The sequence below is a fragment of the Euprymna scolopes genome, chromosome 45 (assembly GCF_053919585.1).
Source record: "Euprymna scolopes isolate OS-2025 chromosome 45, ASM5391958v1, whole genome shotgun sequence".
Classification (NCBI taxonomy): Eukaryota; Metazoa; Mollusca; class Cephalopoda; order Sepiida; family Sepiolidae; genus Euprymna; species Euprymna scolopes.
The window spans coordinates 17,684,489-17,706,169 of NC_136526.1; the positions used below are offsets into that span (position 1 = coordinate 17,684,489).

At 33.5% G+C, this 21,681-nt stretch overlaps 1 pseudogene; it reads left to right on the plus strand.

The window, feature by feature from the left end:
* Positions 1-19,385: 19,385 nt before the first annotated feature.
* On the plus strand, positions 19,386-19,502 carry LOC145270008 (5S ribosomal RNA; annotated as a pseudogene).
* The last annotated feature ends 2,179 nt before the right edge of the window (positions 19,503-21,681 follow it).

Genomic DNA, 21,681 nt, shown 5'->3' on the forward strand with positions numbered 1-21,681 from the left:
ATAAAAAAAGGAGGAAAAAGGGAATAGGGAAACATCTAAATACCTCTACAATTCGCCAAACAGGTCTAGGGTGTTTCTGCCTAAAGAAAGAGGGTTTAAGTCATACAATAGAGACGGATTCGAGAGTTTTCAAATGACTGCTCGATCGGCCTCGAAATAAAATTGAAAAAAAGTCGTCCTTATAAGCCTGCCCACATTTTGGGTTATCCAATAAATGATTTCCAATAGAGGAATCCAAATTATTGTGGATGAGGTTTAGGATAATTTTGTTTTTATTTTTATTTCGAAAATCTGAAGGAGCATGTTGTCCAATTCTTGTTTCAAAATGGACACTGGTTCACCCGACATAGACAGCATCACACTTACATTGGAATTTCTATATAATATTACTAAGTTTAGTGCAAGGCAAACCGTCCTTTTTGAAAGAAGAAAATGCAGGTTTCGTATTAAAGACAACTCTAGGTACAACAGACGGAAAACAGTTGCTAATAGTCTGTTTAAGCTTATTAATGAGCGGGACACATTCTTCACCAATCCACTGCAACTTAAGATAAACAGGAAACTTTGAAGGGCCAAATGTTACATCTTTATTAAATTGATTGATTTGGAATTTGATACATTCATCAATCAAGAATTCTTGGTAACCATTATCGATTACAAATTCCTTAATTTTAGTAATTTCAGTATCTAGTTTATAGGGGAACAAATAACCAATATACATATATATATATATATGAGCAAACAGTTAATAAAATATGTTAAAAAAACACTTTGAAATGAGTTAAAAACATATTTAATCTGAAAAGGAAACACTAGATAAATGGATAGTCCTTAATCCGCGGAGTTTCGAAGAAATACTTTCCTTCTCATCAGAGGGTAGGAATTAGCAAAATGCGGGATTGGAATTTGCATGCAGAAGTATTTGATGAAGCAACAAGTAAGTCAAAGATCTTACTTGAAAACAAAATAAGTTAAGCAGAGGGAATATGGTAAAGAAAAAGGTGATTACACATGAATGGATAGTCTGGTGGAAAATAAAAAATCCAATGATGGTAAAATTCAAATGTGAAACTTCAAGAAAGTTAAAGGAATTTCCATTTGTACAAGGAAAATCCATATATATATATATATTAATTTTTTCGACGGTAATTCTTGGCCTGAAGACGTAATCCCCCAACGTGGGTGCTTACAGAAACATGTATGCACATATGTAGCTATTAATGTTTGTATAAATAAAATTAATATACCTGCTCTGTTCACTCATTGAGCACTATTTTGGTAGACACATGTTGTTTCATTGGATGTACTTCTAGGAAACTAAACTCTACTGGCTATATATATATATATATATATATATATATATATATATATATATATATATCACGTACCCCTCTTTCACTTTTGTTATTGCTGTGCAGATGATTCGAAACTCAATCAACGTGTCAACATTTGAGTACGTTATCACTAATACCAGTATCTACTACTACATGTAAGAGAGCTCTATAAAAGCTTATAGATTCACAATTATCAGTCACCTAGAGTGTTCTATTCATTTACAAAGAATTAAGCATTTACACCAAGTGGGAACCATTGATACTCCTTAATAAAGAACTCACCTCAAGAGGATGGAAACAATTTTTTGTTCATCCACAGAGAGCTGTTTTGCCATATCACGTCTCTGCAGGGTAGCTAGAAAATGGCAAGTGCTTCAAACTACAATTTGAAACTTGATCCCTATACAAGCTGTCGCGTACTTTATCCCTTATGCTGTAAGGGAAATCTATAAATGCTTCACAATTATCAGCCACCTAGAATATTTATTCTTTTGCAATGAGCTATGCATTTACTCAAAGTGGGAACGTGTGATCTCTCTCCACAGAGAGCTCAACTCAAGAAGGGTGAAAACAATTTTTTTATTTTCCTCCAGAAACAGCTGCTTCATAATATCATGACTCTTCAAGAAAATTGTGAGTGCTTTAAACAGCGGTTCAAAACAAGTTCGCTTTATAAACACGTTATAAACGGTTTATAAATTATTATAAAATATAGGATTATGAAACATTCGTTGATTATCATTCAATCCCGAGCAACGTCGGGTCGCCCTGCCAGTATATAAAGATATATAAATATAATTGAACCATGATACTTGACTTTTACATTTTAAATTTTAATTAAAGCCATTATATATAAATATAATTTTATAAAATCAACAGTAGGTTCTCTAATGTAGAATACAATGTATAGTGGATTATGTCATGGCGAAGGGGCATATGGAGCTTTCTCCCGGTGCACTGGGATGGGTTCTTAGCTTAGAAATCGATCAATTTGATTGAAACGTGGCCGATTTCACTAATTTCGATGACAATTAAATATAGGATTCTGAAACATGCGTTGATTATCATTCAATCCCGGGCAACGTCGGGTCTCCCTGCTAGTATATATATATATATATATATATATATATATATATATATATATATATATATATATACATATATTATATATATATATACACACAACACACACTATGCTATATAGTATGCCGCCTGCCATTGCCCCTTCGAAAAATATGTATAAATATATTTTACTTCAGAAACAAAGACCGATTTTATTTAATTTATGAATCTGAAATTAATTAAAATTGTTAGTACGAATAGTTGGGTTTAATGGCTTTGTTTGATAAAAATTCAATATGGCGTAATGGAAAAATATAAAGGTATCTGGAGCTAATCTTCCAATTTTCGGATTTTCACCATGTCAAATCACATTTCAATTCCTTTTGACGGATTGATTGTTGCTATTTCTTTTCAGGAGTTAAGGGCATAATAGATTCACTGATTGATATAATAATTAAGTGATTGATTTTGCGCTACGAAGCAGATACCGTCAAGAATTGTAAATGTCAACTGAATTAAAGGAATAAATTATAAGATGGTCAACATCATGAATTTTGAAAAATAACCTTTTCTCATTTACTCTATATTGCTCTGTAATTACATTGAGCTTCTTAAATAAGGATTGATAAATATTATAAGAAAATATATTTCTACAAATATATATATATATAATTTAAGTTCAAAGATACCTGTTTTTCATTTCAAGATGTAACAAGCGCATCAATCTGAGATTCAAAACTCAGATACAATCTACGGATATATGTTTCATGTTCCCTAACATTCATCAGTGTGGCTATTTACAAGTCTTCTGACGATCGCATTATCCGAAAACGCAACCAAAGTCAGCATAGACAGGCAGCATCCAAATTGCTACTCTCTACCAACTTTACTTATTATGACATCTTAAAAGCATAGAATTTCCATGAATACCGAAACTATTGTTGCTATCGCTCTCAAGAATTTCTGTCGAGTCCGGCCGTGTATAGGCGCACTATTATTCAGCTGGCAGCGTTATCACACCACTTTGTCGACAGGTTTTAATATACAATAGGTCCACTCGTGTCTGCCTTCCCGTTTCCATTAAGCAAACAAAGTTTTCTAACTTTCCTATCACCTTATGGGACTGTGGAAATCTATGCAGACGACAATAGGCGGAAGGATATTATATGATGCAAACTTCGGTCAGCAAAATAATGGTGTCTGCTTTCAAATTTAGATACATCACTCAAGACTAACAGACACACACACATATAGTGAATGAATGACAAAAGTCTATATTCCAAAGTTCATGATGTTGACCATCTTATAATTTATTCTGTTAATTCAGTTGACATTCACAGTTCTTGACAGTATATGTTTCGTAGCACCAATTCAAATTAAAAATGGCGTACTGGAGACATATTAAAAGGTATTTGCAGCTTCTCTTCCAATTTTCGAATTTTTAATCATGTCAAATCACACTTTATTTCCTTTTTGATGGATTGATTGTTGCTATTTCTTCTGATGAGTAAATAGCAAAATAGATTCACGAATTTATATAATAATTGAATGATTTTGTACTACGAAACAGATATTGTCAAGAATTGTAAATGTCAACTGAATTAAAAGAATAACTTATAAGATGGTCAACATCATGAACTTTGGAATATAACTTTTTGTCATTCATTCACTATATTGCTCTGTAATTACATTGAGCTTCTTAAATAAGGTTTGGTATATATTATAAAGATATACTTTATTTCCACAGAAATATATATATGGTTATATTTATTTTTTTGTCGTCAAACTCTCAGAGTTTAAGCTGAATAGATATTTATTTGTAATTCCAGAGCATTTATAAATCTAATATATAAAAGGCTATATGTCTGCCTGTCTCCATATTTTCAAATTCTATCTCTTCCAAAACTAAAGGTTTCAGAGCGGCGCTTGGGGCATCAAATGATTGGATTTTTTATGGACTGCTTTTTCATGGGTCTTGTAAAATGTTTTTGACTCCAATCGTTTTTATAACCACCGGTTGTGGTAATCAACCAATGAAAATCTTCCAAAGTTACTATAAAAAATTGTCGAATTTTGGCTTCAATCAGTTTGCTGTTGGCTAGGTAACGAACCGCATTTGATTCTTAGCCGCCATCTTTGTTACTGGAAATTACTTCACACTCAGTATCGAGACTGCACTCTGTTCAACATAATGTCTCAACACTTATCAGGTCTTTAGCGAGTTAAAATAGTTTTTAAGGGGCCAAAAATGGGTCAAAGTTGAAAAAGACGTAGTACATTTTGTACATTCATCTTAGTTTATTTTTAATTTTTAATCGGTTCTTATGTGTGTCATGTTGGTAAAGTGATTACGTCACCAGCTTTGAATGCTACAGATTCGGTTTCGATTCTAGCTGATGGCACCCAAATACTTACGTTTTTTTTTAACTCTTGAAACTACGACTATAATAATATATACGAAATTTGGACAAATTAAACTATCATATTTAAGCGTATTTTACGACTGGACAAACCGGGCGTCGTCACCCTCGCTAGTTGATGATGGACAAGTAGATTTTAGTGACTACATCTTCATTTACCAGTAAAAATTCATATTTTGAGTCCATTTCACCGTTTATTAAGACTGTCAAGACATTCAAATTTTTCTTGAATTTTCTAGAACAATGATTCGTAAGAAAATAGACTAGAAATTTATAAAATACGAAGCTTATTGTAGTAAACGTTCTTGTGAATCGATTTTTCAAAAGGAATTATGTATTCATTCCAATAGGAAGATCATTAAATTAAATCCAAATACAGTATATACCTCATTAAAATAGGACATTTCTTATTCGAAAAATTAAAATATACAAATGAAAAAATGTATGACACACAACATGTATATATATATATATATATATATATATATATATATATATGTGTGTGTGTGTGTGTGTATATATATATATATACACACACAGTTAAAGTCGTGGTCCTGGATATGACCGTAAACTATACCCGATGGTGAGGTCCCGGCTTGCGGGCTTTGGGGAGTGTAGAGCAACCCCTTAATTGCCATTGCTCCCAGGTCCACTCTGACCCGGAGTGGTAGTACCTGTTAGGGTCCCAACTATGGATTAAATAGAAACCGACTTGAAAAAAAAAACAAACAAACAAATATATTCTATCAAAAAACTTTTCTTCAAAATCACTGGATTCGGCATTAACTAACCTGAAAAGGCTTGATAAGCATAAAACAAAAACAACCAATCAAACAACGTCGCAGCTCACAAGAGCCATGACAGCCAACAAACCGGAAGTCCAAGACAAATGAGGGCAAAACTCGAGTCGTTGAAATGAAATCACTTAAGCCCATGTGTGCAGATCGTGATGTTAAAATCACGTGATCACTTTCAGCCTTCTGGAATGACGTTTACGATTTATATAAATTTTTATTTCTACTATATTGTCGCCGTTAACGTTGCCCGAATAGTTTGCTCCTTGCTGATGGAGTCAGAGATTGTTTCGTGGCCGGGCTCGAAACTCCTGACTAGCAGTAATCATAACTCTCTGTACTGATGATTCCCAAAAGGATGAAACACTAATGTCTGTAAAATATTTAAAAAATAGTCATAATATATATATATATATATATATATATATATATATATATATATATATATATATATATATATATATATATATATATATATACTAGCAGGCTGCCCGACATTGCCCTGTCGTAAAATACGCTTAAATATATTTTATTAATGCAGATTTCGTATTTATTATTATATTATATTGGACCCAATATATAGTAATGATTTAAAAAGTTAGAAAAAAAAATGCCTCGTGCATCACCACCAAGAATCGAAACCAAAACGTTTAGCTTATGATTTATTTTTCCTTTGACGTTAATGCCTGGACTATGAAGACATGTTTGCTGCAAGGCTAAAAGTTAAAACATGGACCCATAGCGACTATGTTACGCATGCATATTCGTAATGACGGCGTTTGAACGTCACCTAGCAAATTTCTATTCTTTAATTTTCACACATTTATATCGATTTCCCTCGGCTAAAACCCAAATATAAAGTTTTGCATGGGTTGGAATACCCTATATATTAAGTTTCATGTCTGCAGACCGAAAACTGACAGAGGAGTTGGTTGGTAAAATTTTTTAAACATACATATATATATATATATATATATATATATATATATATAGAGAGAGAGAGAGAGAGAGAGAGAGGGAAAGAGGTCTGTGTTTACTATAAGCTTTTTACGCAAATATTACGCAAGTATAAAAAATGTAGAATATCTGCATGAATATAATTACAGGTAATATGATAATCCCATAAGAAAAGCGAAAAAAAAACTAATAGGGAATTAATTAAAGTTAATGTTTAAAAAATATGCAAATTAGCTAGATCTTTTGCTAGTAAATGCAATTTCATGACTCATATATAACAAAGTTGTATGTTTTTTTTTAAATAAATAGAAAATGGGTTTTTTATATGAATATCAGCATACACCAAAAAATAAACAAAGTTATATATATATATATATATATATATATATATATATATATATATATATATAGCCAGGCACACATACCAAGAGTCGAGTTTCGTTTATTTATGTATAGATAACTTGTTGAAGATCGCATTCATATCAGTCAGTTTGGAGGTTACACGTTTGTGGCGTGATAACGTCGTTCAATACGAAGAAACAAAGGTTAAACCAAATTACCACTAAAAACAAAATCAAACGAATAATCGATTAGCTATGACAAGTTTCACGGTGGAGTAGACGTAAACATCGATTTGTTAAATTGTCTGTGTAGCGTGTAACGTTTGGAACCTAATCAAGCCTATCTTTTTAAAGACTTTGAAAAAGAAAATTATTTCTAAAGTATATCTTTATCAAGGGCAGATACAGATGTCGAGGGAAAGGATTACAAATTAGGATGTATGGTGATCTGTAAAGCTTTTCTCGTCACTTCCCGTTTAAATTTTATTTCATCACTTCCCGTTTAAATTTTCTTTCGTCATTTTCCGTTGAAATTTTATTTCGTCACTTCCTATTTAAATTTTCCCCTCGTCACTTCCCGTTGAAATTTTCTTTCGTCACTTCCCGTTGAAATTTTCTTTCGTCACTTCCTGTTGAAATTTTCTTTTGTCACTTCCCGTTGAAATTTTCTTTCGTCACTTCCCGTTGAAATTTTCTTTCGTCACTTCCCGTTGAAATTTTCTTTCGTCACTTCCCGTTGAAATTTTCTTTCGTCACTTCCCGTTGGAATTTTCTTTCGTCATTTTCCGCTGAAATTTTATTTCGTCACTTCCTATTCAAATTTTCCCTCGTCACTTCCCGTTGAAATTTTCTTTCGTCACTTCCTGTTGAAATTTTCTTTTGTCACTTTCCGTTGAAATTTTCTTTCGTCACTTCCTGTTGAAATTTTCTTTCGTCACTTCCTATTCAAATTTTCCCTCGTCACTTCCCGTTGAAATTTTCTTTCGTCACTTCCTGTTGAAATTTTCTTTTGTCACTTTCCGTTGAAATTTTCTTTCGTCACTTCCTGTTGAAATTTTATTTCGTCACTTCCTATTCAAATTTTCCCTCGTCACTTCCCGTTGAAATTTTCTTTCGTCACTTCCTGTTGAAATTTTCTTTTGTCACTTTCCGTTGAAATTTTCTTTCGTCACTTCCTGTTGAAATTTTCTTTCGTCACTTCCCGTTAAAATTTTCTTTCGTCACTTCCTGTTGAAATTTTCTTTTGTCACTTTCCGTTGAAATTGTATTTCATCACTTCCCGTTGAGATTTTCCCTCATCACTTCCCGTTGAAATTTTCAGGCATTTGCCAACAAAACGAAAAAATGTCCAAAAAACAAATATGCAACAAATAAATTTTATCAAAAGCAAGATAACTTACTCTTGTACGTACCTGGATGATTTTTTTTTGTTTTAACTTATTTTAAAACGTTTATTTACTTTGAAACGCAAGTAATTTCAAGTCTTAAATTCGAACACGAATAAAAACGATTGACATTAGAGTAATCTAGGGAGTATCGATAATCGCTTAAAATCAAAAATTAAACAAAATACTGGTAGAAAGCCACCCAATAAATGTTTTACCAAAATATGGAATATACCCCCCTTTCCATCCTGCCAGTTTCTGTTGTTTTAGTTCCGTGAAATGTTTTCTTTTCTATATTTTTTCTATTTCTGTGTGAACTTACCTGTGCTTGATGAGTATTTTCTAATTATTTGGGCTGGTTTCTGCATTCGAGGATTTATAATATTTCGGAAGAAAATGTACGTGAAAATAGGTTGACTGTTACATTGGATGAGACGTTGTGAAAATAAGAACCAATTGAAAATACGATTTTCTTCTTCATTATTACTGCCTGCAATAAAAATCGAAACTCCAACCTTCAGGAGATTGTAAACAAGAGCTGGTTAGCATCAAACACATTTATCCGTTGCGCCATGAGTCCATACCCACCAAGCAATCATAATTATATAATAATATGTTTTAGATATTTTGCTCATTTCATGATTGTTTTTCTTGACAAGAATATATTTCAAAATCAATAATTTCCGTTTTTCTTTTTATCCATAGGTGAGTGTTGTTGCTGCTCTGTCAAACTTGATCGCTTTCCAAATTTAAGGTATTTCGACTTTGGATCAATTTTAAAATGTGCAAAAAAAAAAAAAAAGAAAAACTACCTGCATAATGTGAAAAAATATCTTGCTGCCCTACTCCCTGTGCAGATTGCCCCCTATCACAGAAAGAAACATTGAAAATAAAGGGAAAATTTTAAAAGGACGTTTTTACAAAATATTGTTCCCCAAAATAAAAAAAAAGTATTGTCACTGAAACATAACGGGTTTCTGTATTAGGACCCGAAATTTTAGGAGCAAGCTGGATGGGGAATTGAGCAACAAGATGTTTGTTTATATTACATTTATATTTCTGCATGCTGGTATAGTACGGCATAACGTTGACACACCTGTTCTCATTAGATCACCGAATTTAAGCAACGTCTTGCCTGGTCAGTAGCAGATGGGGGACCAATTTCAGAATTCCAGGCGCTGTATGATGGAGGAGGTTGACATCTTATTACAAAAGTTGCAAAAACCTAACGTTATCATCTCCCCAAACGGGAATATATATGCAACTGAGGAGTGCTTGTGAATTTCATACTCCCATGGAACTTCCTCTTTTGGAGGAAACTGGTTAAACCGGCATAGCATTTTGTTGTTCGTCAATTAGCAAGTGAAGCGGTACAACTGTAATAGGTTCATGTTTTTTTTTTTTAGATGAGGATCAATCATTCATATCATTTAGTTTCTTTGAACTACTATTCTCATCTTGAGTGTAATTTTCACAAAGTTTCGGTCGATGTAATCTCCGACCTTCTTTAGGTGTATTTTTTTTTTTCAATTTCTGGAATCTGTATAAGAATTTCAAACAGAATCCACGAGGGTAGCATCCTCTCGTCCCATCAGCCATGACTGGAGAGGGTCCGAATTAGTTGGCAGTTGTATTTTCAGTGTTGCTCATACTGAACGTTTAATTACTTCGGACTTCTACCTAGTCATGGCTGACAGAACGAAAGCGTGGATTAAATAAAGGGTTCTGTTCGGAATTCTGTGCAGATTCCCAAATTCAATAGGAAGATTCCCGAGTTCGCCCAGATACTGAAAAAAATCTTTCTAACCGTTTTTTGCTATTTGAACAAAACAAGATAATTACAACAAAGACCAAAGATTCTATTGATCCTCCGTTACTAAAAAATCTTTTGCTTCTGTAAACAGATCTGTTAACAACCTCGTCAGGTAATAGTCTTTGATTTTTCAACAGGAACTGGAAGTAGGTTTGTTCTGTCTTTGAAGATAATAGTTTGCAGCCTTAGAAGGGGTAGATAAGATACCTTCTGATTGTAAAGGATCCAATATTCGCACTGACAGCATAATGCAGAACTCCATGAGAATGTTAGTACGGTAATTTATATCAATAAAAGTCTTTTAATGGACTTAATGAAGATGTGCCTCTATTTAAGCATAAAATAAATTGTTTTAAAGTCTCTAGCAGACTCATGGTAATGTGTCTAATTATTTAGGCATGAGATAAACTATATCAAAGAGATGGAAATTGGAGGCTCCATGCCTCCTGCCGGGGATGAGTTTCAACATCCTTCTTGTAATTCGGCTTCTTGATGTGACTGGAGCGGATTCCGCCCCTTCGCCAGGTTCAGGTCCTTAGCTGAAACTGAGAAGCAAACACACAAAATAGAAAAAGCCTGCTTTGCAGAGAATAAAATCGGCCAATCTGATTGGCCTAAAACAATACAATAGAAGGCATGATGCAATTGTTCAATTTCTTAGAATACATTTAAAATAGGTTGCAGTTTACTTTGAAATATTGTGAAAATAACAGTCAAGATGAGAACAGTAGTTCGAAGAATACAAATAATACGAAACACAGGGATGCAACATAGAGTGGTGTGACAAGATTGGAACTTGGCAGACAGTGTGGTGCATATTAGGTTAAAAACTCTTTTTCACACCTTTTCGAGAAAGGCGAGGCTAGTGGTCGGTGCACTATTTCAGATATGACAACAGTACCCTATATACGAGAAAATGGTGGCTTTATAAAGATATATAATATACTGCCAGATATGAAAACTTTTTTTACCCTTTAGAGGGACCAACTTTTTTTGCAGCAGACTTAACAGCATCTCCTACGTATTTATGCCAATGCATGCTATGAGATTAGGTTAGACTGAGGAACTGAACTGTCTGGAAAGCTGCTCTCACCTATGCCAATCGAGATCTCAATTGATAACAAAAAAGGAAAAAACTTCACCCAATGTCTAATGTTTTTAAAAAGATTAAATAGAGGATTATGTTTAGCGTCTGCTCTTTAAAATTTAAAAGCTCAAAAATTGGGTAATAAAATTAACCAGATGTTGTGGGGCCTCACCCATGTACAAGATATGAACTATTTTGAACTGTATACATAGATCAAGAGGTACCGACTCCTGTTGTGGCCTGTGTACTTTTGCAGTAGATTATCTTGGCGTTATGTGCTACGACTGTTGCTCTCTGTATATGTTTTGTTTCTATACAAATTACCTTTCTAGCCCGTATCAGTGCCAGTATTTTTCCTTAGTGAACTTTTCGGATCAGGATACCAAATTATTCTACCTACTTAACATACAAGCGTTTGTATGTTTGACAGTAGTTTTGAATTTTTTCAAGGGAGATAATTATATGAAAACCTCCGGCATCATATGGCACTGATGTTGTGAAGAAGAGATACTACACTTTAGTCTTAGCCAAAATGTCAAGAAACCATAAAAATATTCTTTTCTGTGACTAGGCGTGTTAAATGAATGACAAAAATATCTATTGCTATAGATATTTTTGTCATAGTGCATCAGCGTATAGTTTTTTGAATCAATAATTTTACTTTTAATTTATTTATACAAATAATATTGTGGAGTCTCCGCCCATGCTTGTCATTTAAATTATATACTTCTAATTCACTTATGCCAATACTGTTTCGAATAATAACGTGTACGTCTAGACGGTCTAGTCTAACATTATAATGTACAAAAAAATATATTCGATCTTTATTTAATTTGTTTCTGGGTAGATTGTGGCGACTCCTTGTTGAAAAAGTTATATATATATATATATATATATATTCCTATATGGTGAGTGTTAAGTATTGGGATATTATGTTGAACAAAGATGGCGGTAGTAAATCAAATCGGCGAAGAATCAATGCAGTCACGATCTCGGGTGTTGAGTAATTCTTAATGACAAAGATGGCGGAGGAGAATCAATGCAATCATAATTCCGTCATTTCAAGACATACTACTGTTATTAACGTCTCCAACTTTGCAGATTTAGGAAAATATTTTTCCATAGAAGATCGCCCATATTTTTGGGACGCAAGCAAATAAACAGATATTATTTATTCATTATTTTACTTATAAAACATTAATCTACACACACGTACGTCACGGTTTTAATGAACATCAGTGTAGCTTGACTTGTTCTAGGATTCGAACCTCAGAGCATATGTACGACGGTCGATAGTACATATGGTCTGAGGTTCGAATCCTAGAACCGTCGAGCTACACTGACGATCAGTAGAACCGTGGAACACGTTTTTGTAGATTACTATTATATATATATATATATATATATATATATATATATATATATATATATATATATACAATTAAATAAATAAATATTAAGCTCTTATATCGAAAAAGTTTTCTTTGTAATCGAGCACTTTGTTGGTATTCTTTCCCCCAAAAACAGTAAACAAATATATATATATATATATATATATATATATATATATATATATATATATATGTGTGTGTGTGTGTGTGTGTGTGTTATTTGTTTTTTTTTTTGTTTTTTTTGCAATACGTTTTGAATGAATTCAAATATTTACGAAAGTGCATTTTTTACCAAAATGCGAGTTGGGAATAATTTTCCCTTTAACCAACTTGGTACCCCCACATTGGGAGCGGCATACATATTGTTTTTAAAATATAATATAATTATCCACAATTATATTTTAAAAACACACACACACACACACACACACACACACACACATATATATATATATATATATATATATATATATATATATATATTGTATTTTGTGTACAGAAAGTTGTTAGATGAGACAAGTCACCTCTAGAGATGAGTATTGGCTGAAGAGAGCTTGATATGAATATCTTAAACGGCTCTAATCATCGGGATTGAAACTGACGGTACCAATGACTTGTCTCATCTAACAACTTTCTGTACACAAAATACAACATATAAATACGCTCTTATATTTCGGATTTTCCTTTTAATTGAGCACTCTGGTGGGGTTTTTCACCAAAAACACTAATCAAAATTATATATATATATACACACAATTAATAAAACATTCCGATAGCTGTATGGCTATCCCCCGTCTCTTTTAACTGACCCCTTTTTCCAAAATTACATCCATAGGCATTTTCATAATATCCTGTTCACTTATCCTTTTATTCGATGCATAAAATCAACCATAATGTTAGTCACTAATGCATGCCGTGTTCAAATGCAGAACACACTTTTGTATGCGATGCCTTTTTTCCTGGCTTTTCGTCGGAAAAGTGAACCAATCCGATGAGAAGCAAAGAAATAGATATTTATAGTGTTTTTGAAAGTGCTTCATTTACCTCCCAACATCTCTCATTTCTGCCATGGGCCCCACCCACACTCACAGTCATAGTTTCCGTGTTTTCACTCAACCAGTTCGGCCTTCAGATGCACAAGAGCTTAAGGCTACATGACTAATAACCAAACCAAAGCCTGGCAGATAACTATGCCGACTAAAATCGTACATATTCTCTCTCTCTCTCTCTCTCTCTCTCTCTATATATATATATATATATATATATATAGTAAGTTATAAGATATATATGGCGATTAAGCTACACAGAATATTCCGCGTTTTATTCATGCTAGGATTCATCAGGCATATATGTTTTATAACTTACTACCTAGCTCTACCTACGTATTGAGCACTGTTGACGTAAATACTTAAAGTTTACGCATAAATTAATACTTTCGTATATTTATTTATGTGCTTAAATGAAGTAGTTTTATATATAAGTATATATATATATATAATGTTGCAATATTTTTTTATGAATAATAAGGGTAGATATATGATTGCTGCCCACCACAGCAATATGTGACACAAGGTCGGAAAGTGGGGAAACAAGCAAGCTCCCCCAAAGGAGGAGCATCCCCATCGGCATTCCTATGTCAGGGTGCCTCAGGCGACAAGCAATAAACTTGCCCCACCTGAAAGCCAAGTGGCAAGGTCTTCCTTTTTTTTCTAATTTTGACCCCTTAATAGTTATATTTTACTGGCTAAAAACCAAATCGAATTTTTTCCTCAGGTTCAAATCTCCTGTATTTCAAGTTTCAAGTCCGTGGACGAAAAATTGAGAGACTAGTTTGGCAGAGACTGTTCCTCAGACAGATAAGGTCACTTTTATGCATATACAATGAGCGTGAACAGAACGAGATGTATGACCATTTGGGAAGGCTAGGTTGGTATCTGGGGGCGCGTTTAATTCCCTGAGAGAGATACACCCGTTAATGACTTAGCTGGCAGGCGACAGGGCGGTACTCTATGTAATGGTGTACCGGCAATCTGCTGCAAGATGCTTTCCTGAACCTGCTTGTCAAGCATGTGTTTGTCACAGCGAATGGTCACACCTGAAGTGTGTGTCACACGAAGTTGCGTCTCGAAACATTTTGTAACTGGGGATGGCTCAATCCTAATGAGGAAAATGTATACTCGTATCCGAGTTCTGCCGACAACAATATATATATATATATATATATATATATATATATATATATATATATATATATATATATATATTAGCAGGTCACCCGGCAAATATACTTAAATATGATATTTTGATTGATGCAGATTTCGTATTTATTATTATATTATATTGGATCCAATATATAGTAATGATTTAAAAAGTTAAAAAAAAAAAAAAAATGACTCATGCGCCACTACAGAGAATAGAAATCAAAACGTTTAGCTTACGATTTACTTTTCACTTTGACGTTAATGCCTGAGCTATGAAGACATGTTTTGCTGCAGTTTAAATATTCAAACATAAACCAATAGCTAATACGTTACACATGCATATTCGTAATGCCGGCGTTCGACCATCACCTGGTAAATATCATTTTTTAATTTTCACACTTTTGCACCGATTTTCTCCGGCTAAAACTCAAATATAAAGTTTCGCATGGGTTCGAATATCCTATATATTAATTTTCTTATCTGTAGATCAAAAACTGACAGAGGAGCTTGGTAGGTAAAATTTTCTAAACAAATATATATACGCATACATAAATATATATATAGAAAGAAGTTTGTGTTCACTATAACTTTTTACGCAAATATTACGCAAGTATAAATCATGTAGAATATCTGCATGGATATAATTACGCGTAATAGTTAACTAAAGATGATCATCCCATTAGAAAACCGAAAAACTAATACTTTATCTGTTTCATGAGATCATCAGGAATTGATCCAAGCGCAGCGATGATTATTGATAGGATGGAAGTCGTCTTCTTCTTCTTCTTCTTCTATTTCTTCTTCTTCTTCTTCTTCTTCTTCTTCTATTTCTTCTTCTATTTCTTCTTCTTCTATTTCTTCTTCTTCTTCTACTTCTTCTTCTTATTATTATTATTATAGGCTCACAAGGGGCTTTCACACAGGTCATCAAATATCTCCTTGAAAACGCCTGTATTGTTTCCTGGAAGCAAAGTGACAACAGGTCTCTCCAGATTTCCAGTACTCTCCACCTCTTTCGATAGCATTTGCAAATAAATTTGCATCATCGCAACAGCAGCTTGCCATTGATTTCTCGTTGGCCGCGGCTATTGGTCTTCACTGGAATTTGAGTGGCAATAAGCCTCCCCAAGGTCCCAGTTCTCTTTGCATTTATCCGGCGGAAGTCTTGTCAGCTCCTCGGTCTTCCCATCCTCCTTTACTCTACTTGGTTATTTGGTCTCACTCTTTTTTTTTTTTGAGGGGGGGGGCGCAGTGATGTGGCAATGGGAGGCTTGGAGTGGGGTTGGGTTAGAGAACTTATAGATATGCGGCTTCAGTGTTCTTGGTTCCATGTAGTGTTTCATGTTTTGCCTTTGCAGCAGTTTGTCTGGCCCGCATTTGTCGCTCTTGTGTGTTAGTTTCCACACGCAAGGGTTTTTCTTAATATTTCAGCTGTTTTCATTATTATTGTTCGTTATATTTTTCCAGTTATTCCTTTGATTCCAATTTCTCCCATTCTTTTTTTCAAAGTTTTTCGGGATTGTTCCTAGTGCTTCTACTATTATAGGCATTATTTTGATTTTTTTTCATCTTCCATATCCCTTTCAGCTCTCTGACTAGCTCTGTGTATTTGCTCCGTTTCTCCTTTTCTTTGATATTCACCCGGTGGTCAGCTGGATCAGCAAAGTCTACGATTTGAAAGGACTTTTCTTTCTTGTTAATTATTACGACATCCGATCTCCTTGCTTGGATGGGTTTATCAGTTTGTATGTCAATGTCCCATAGGACTTTGTTTGTTGTTGTTTATTATTATTATTATCATTATTATTACTACTACTACTACTACTACTACTACTATTACTAATACTAATACTAATACTTAAAAAAAAAATTTTTTTTTATTTCATTTATTTATTTTTTTAATACCAGTTAATACCAGTTGTGTTCAAATGGTCCTTCCTTTAGTGGAGTCGACTTTCAACAAAGTGCGATTTATTTCGAAATTGCAAATGAAAAAGAAATTGGTTTCTTTCTTTTCTTTTCTTTTTCAGGGAACACATTCGAAAGGTACCTATTTACAATGCCTCCCCACGGGAGAGAGTTAGATACTAACATGTTTATGAATAAATGAGAAAACTTTTGCTTCGCGTTTGCAACACAGTTATGAGCGAAATGTTTATTATTGAAAATTCATCCTTCAAGAATTTTAAGAAAAAAATGGCAAACAAGGGCCAATAAAAGCCAGCTACCACACACACACACACGCACACATTTCAATCGATAAACATATTTATTTATCCAAATTAAATTCGATATTTCGATTCATAACAGAATCCTCATCAGGAAATAGTGTTTTCTACTTTTTTTTTAACATACTATAATAGTTGGTGGTAATGCTTGGCACGTTTCCTTCAGATGGTGGCGACGCGTAGTGTTAAAATGTCCGATATAGTAGAAAACACCGGTCGAGCGTATTTGTGTTAAGTTATAAAAAGTCTTCTTTTTATAAGCACTGTTGATATAAAATACAAAATTCAAATTTTTAACGACTTGAAGACCAAAACACGTGCATAATTTTTTTTAATAAATAAAAATATTTATTAAAAATTAAATAAAAAAGGTCTAATTAATCCAAGGAATGCTGTTATTTTTTAAAACTATGTTTGCGTATATATATATATATATATATATATATATATATATATATATATATATATATAAGTGAATGTGTCTGTGTGTCAACATTTCCATACGCAATAACTCTGTAAATTTTAGGTCTACAGAATCGAAATTTGATATGCAGGGTACATCGATTTGGAAAAATCGATGTGATCGGTTTTCGGCCAAACATTTGGCGATTAAGGGGTCAAAGTTCAACGATTTCACCTTTGAGAACTCTACAAAACTCCTCCGACAATTTTGGGTCTAAACACTTGAAATTTTAGATATAGGTTCCTTGGACATGGATCTAACTTAATAACTTGATCTGAGCCCAAAACAATAAATGTCAAGGGGTAAAATTTTTAAAAAATTGACCGTTTTTTTTTTTGGTTTTTGTTTTTTTGCTCAGCATACAACTCCAAACACCCGGGCAACGCCGGGCCCCCATGCTAGTATAATGTAAAGCTGAACGTCTGTGTGTGTGTCTGGTCACGAATAGGCTCCTATATGGTTGACTATTATAGAAAACTGATCACATATAATGATAGAAGATTATCGAGACACAGGAATAGATATGTTTGATCTGGCATAATGATGATTCATTAAAATTGTGGGGTCTGCGTACGCGCCTGGTCTACAAAGTATGGAAATAAAAAATTAAAAGATTAAAAAAGAACGTTTACAAGTGTTTTTGATATAGATATACATAATAATACTTTGATAAGTATGTTTTAATTTAAATAGGGATGGTATGATAAAATTGTGGGGTCTGCGTTCGCGCATGGCCTCCATAGAATGGAAATAAGCACAAACTTTATTAAAGACTTTTCATATCTATCTGCATAAGTATACTTTGATAATTATGTTTCAGTTTGAAGAAATATGGCATAATAAAATTATGGAGTGTTCATTCGCGCCTGACCTCCATAGAATGTAAATATGTCACAAAGTTTAACAAGGTTTTTTAATATAGATCCACAGAATATTGTGATAAGTGTTTCAGTGTGAACATGTATGGTATAATAAATGATGGGGTTTATCTATTTTATTTTTACTTTCATCATATTTTGCTTTGGTTTTGATACCTCCAAATTCGAAGCTATCTCTTTACAACCCTTCCTTTTCAGAACCTATCATACTTTCATAAATCAGAGTCCATTTTCTGTAGGCTGTTTTTGAACCCAGTCAACGACGGGTACTTTTGCTAGTATATATATATATATATATATATATATATATATATATATATATATATATATATATATATATAAACATATTTACTATAATAATTATTAAATACCTATACACATTAGTATTTCATCCTTTCGGGAATCATCAGTGCAGAGTGTCACGATTAACACCAGTCGATAGATTCGAACCCAGCGACAGAAGTCATCGCTGGCTTCATTTGCAAGGACCTAATCCATTCGGCTACCGTTAACTACGAGAAATACTGTTGAATTTAAATATTTATTTTTAAATGCTTTTTACCATCTGTCAGAGTGATCTAATCATTATATGATCATCTGGGCATACAAGCTAATTGATCGACTTTAATTCAACTGAACGTGCTCAACGATAAGAAATGCATTTCTTAAAGGGACGAACATAAGTAATTCCTCCTATTTTCTTTCCACCCGTGTGGATCACACGGGATAGCAAATTGCAGTTGTTGTAATCACTGAACTATTCATGGCCTGACAGTTTCATCCCTGTTGGACATATTGACGGTTTGAGACGCTAAGAAAGCAAACGCTGTCATTGATTTCCTCGTGAAAGTGCATTGAGAATGATGGCGACTACGTAGAAAGATAAATTATGGAGCTCTTTTTAATGGTACCACTTCTGTTTTCATAGCTCTTCAACTCGTTGAGCTAAAAAATAGGAGGTTTTACTTTTGTAACGACCTTATATATATATATATATATATATATATATATATATATATATATATATATATATATACAGCATAATCACGTTGAAACACCGGTTCTCGTCAGATCATCGAAGTTAAGCGATGTTGAACCTGGCTAGTACCAGATGGATGACCATTTGAGAATTCTAGGCGCTGTATGTGTTCTCTGCTTATCTCGGCATTGTTTCCAGTCGTCCTGTATCTCCACTTGCCACTGGTATTTAACAACGCCGACTCAGGAGAGGTGTGGTTGGAGATTGAGCAACTCTTGCCACAAAAATTCCATGCACAGGCACTTTTACAAGTGGGTATCCATAGTATGCCAAGACTGAAGTAAGCTACCATATATATATATATATATATATATATATATATATATATATATATATATATATATATATACATGATTACATGATTGCTATATATATATATATATATATATATATATATATATATATAGCAATCATGTAAGAAAGACCGGTTTTGATGCTCATGATTAAAAGTGGGAAATGAGAGAGAAAAAAAATTTAATGGGAAGAGGCCAGCTGACCGGTTTCGCCCTCACTTTTCATAAGCTGGATCGAGGGATTTACTTTTTTCCTTTTTGTTTTATGTTTTTTTTTCCCCTTTTCAAAATTTATTAATAAAATCGAGTGAAGTAGGAGGCGATACGTAAAAACAAAAAAAAATTGCGCTACTTTTTTATTAAGTTTATGAAAAGTGAGGGCGAAACCGATCAGCTGGCTTTCCCCATTAAATTGATTTTTTCTCTCTCTCTCATTTTCCTCTTTTAATCATGAACATTTAAACGGGTCTTCCTGTCATAGTTGCAATGATTAAATTTTGTATTTCGCATAAAATTATGATATATATATATATATATATATATATATATAATGAAAGACAATCTTTTTTTTAACTGCACTTGAAGCGTTGTATATTAATTGAAAATTGAAATAAGAATTACCTATATAAATGGATACGTTTAGACAACGCATTTTTTTTTTTTAGATAAACACATTTATTTGCTTATATGGGATATATTTCGATGTTATACATTCTTATCAATGAAGAACCTGTTTTTTTTTCTTTTTTCTTTCTTTCCCTTCACCACATGGTGTAATTCTGCAAGCGAGAGTGTGTTAGTCCGTGAGTCTTGATAACGGCTCGATTTTTTAAAATAAAATATAAACACACACACACATAGTAATTGTCTGTATTTTTGAGATGAGGTGTTTTCATTGATTGAGATTGTCGGACTGACTTCCTCATCTTGGTTGTTATCGTCACAACGTTTCGGCCGTTTTGCCCTCCGGCCTTCAACAAGGTGTTTTGTATCGAACTTGGGAGCCGTTTGTTAGGAGTCTCGAACCCAACCCTTCATTGTTATTACGTGGGTACTGTGTTCGGACTCCAGCTAGGCTCTGGGACATAGTTGCTGATTCTCCTAGTGACATATGGCCGAGTGGTCCTAGACGTTGTATCAAAGTTTACAGTTACCCAAAGGTGCTGAGTTCAATCCTGAACGAAGGCAGAAAAAAGTAACATTCAAAACAAAGAATCAACAACTATGTCCCAGAGCCTAGCTGGAGTCCGAACACGGTATCCCCGTAATAACAATAAAGGGTTGGGTTCGAGACTCCTAACAAACGGCTCCCAAGTTTGATACAAAACACCTGATGAAGGCCGGAGGGCAAAACGGCCGAAACGTTGTGACGATAACAACCAAGATGAGGAAGTCAGTCCGACAATCTCAATCAACACACACACATATGTGTGTGTGTGTGTGTGTGTGTGTGTGTGTGTGTATCACTTACCTACTTATATAGATTCGTGTGCACAAGTTGAAATATTGAGGCTTTTAAGAAATGTAAAAACAAAGATATAAAAGGAATATATAATAATTATATATATATATATATATACATATATATATATATATATATATATATATATATATATATATGATATGCATTATTATATATATTTTTGTATTGTGGCAGGTTTCATTTTTTTTCTCCCTTACAAAAGCCTGAACAGGTGAGACTAGTAATTTATTTCCTGCCTAGTAAAAGGTAAACAAATCACCTTGTCGGCATAAAATAGAATAAAAAATACAAAGATCGAATAAATGCAAATAAACAATAAAGGAAATCAATAAATACGTACATACGTGTGTGTGTGTGTGTGTGAGAGAGAGAGAGAGAGAGAGAGAGAGAGAGAGAGAGAGAGAGAGAGAGAGAACATGAACGTTACAGGTTAAGGGCGGCGGTGGCAGTGTTGTTCATTTTATTCTCAGGTTCAATCCGAGAAGTTGATTGATTATTTGTGTCAAATAAAA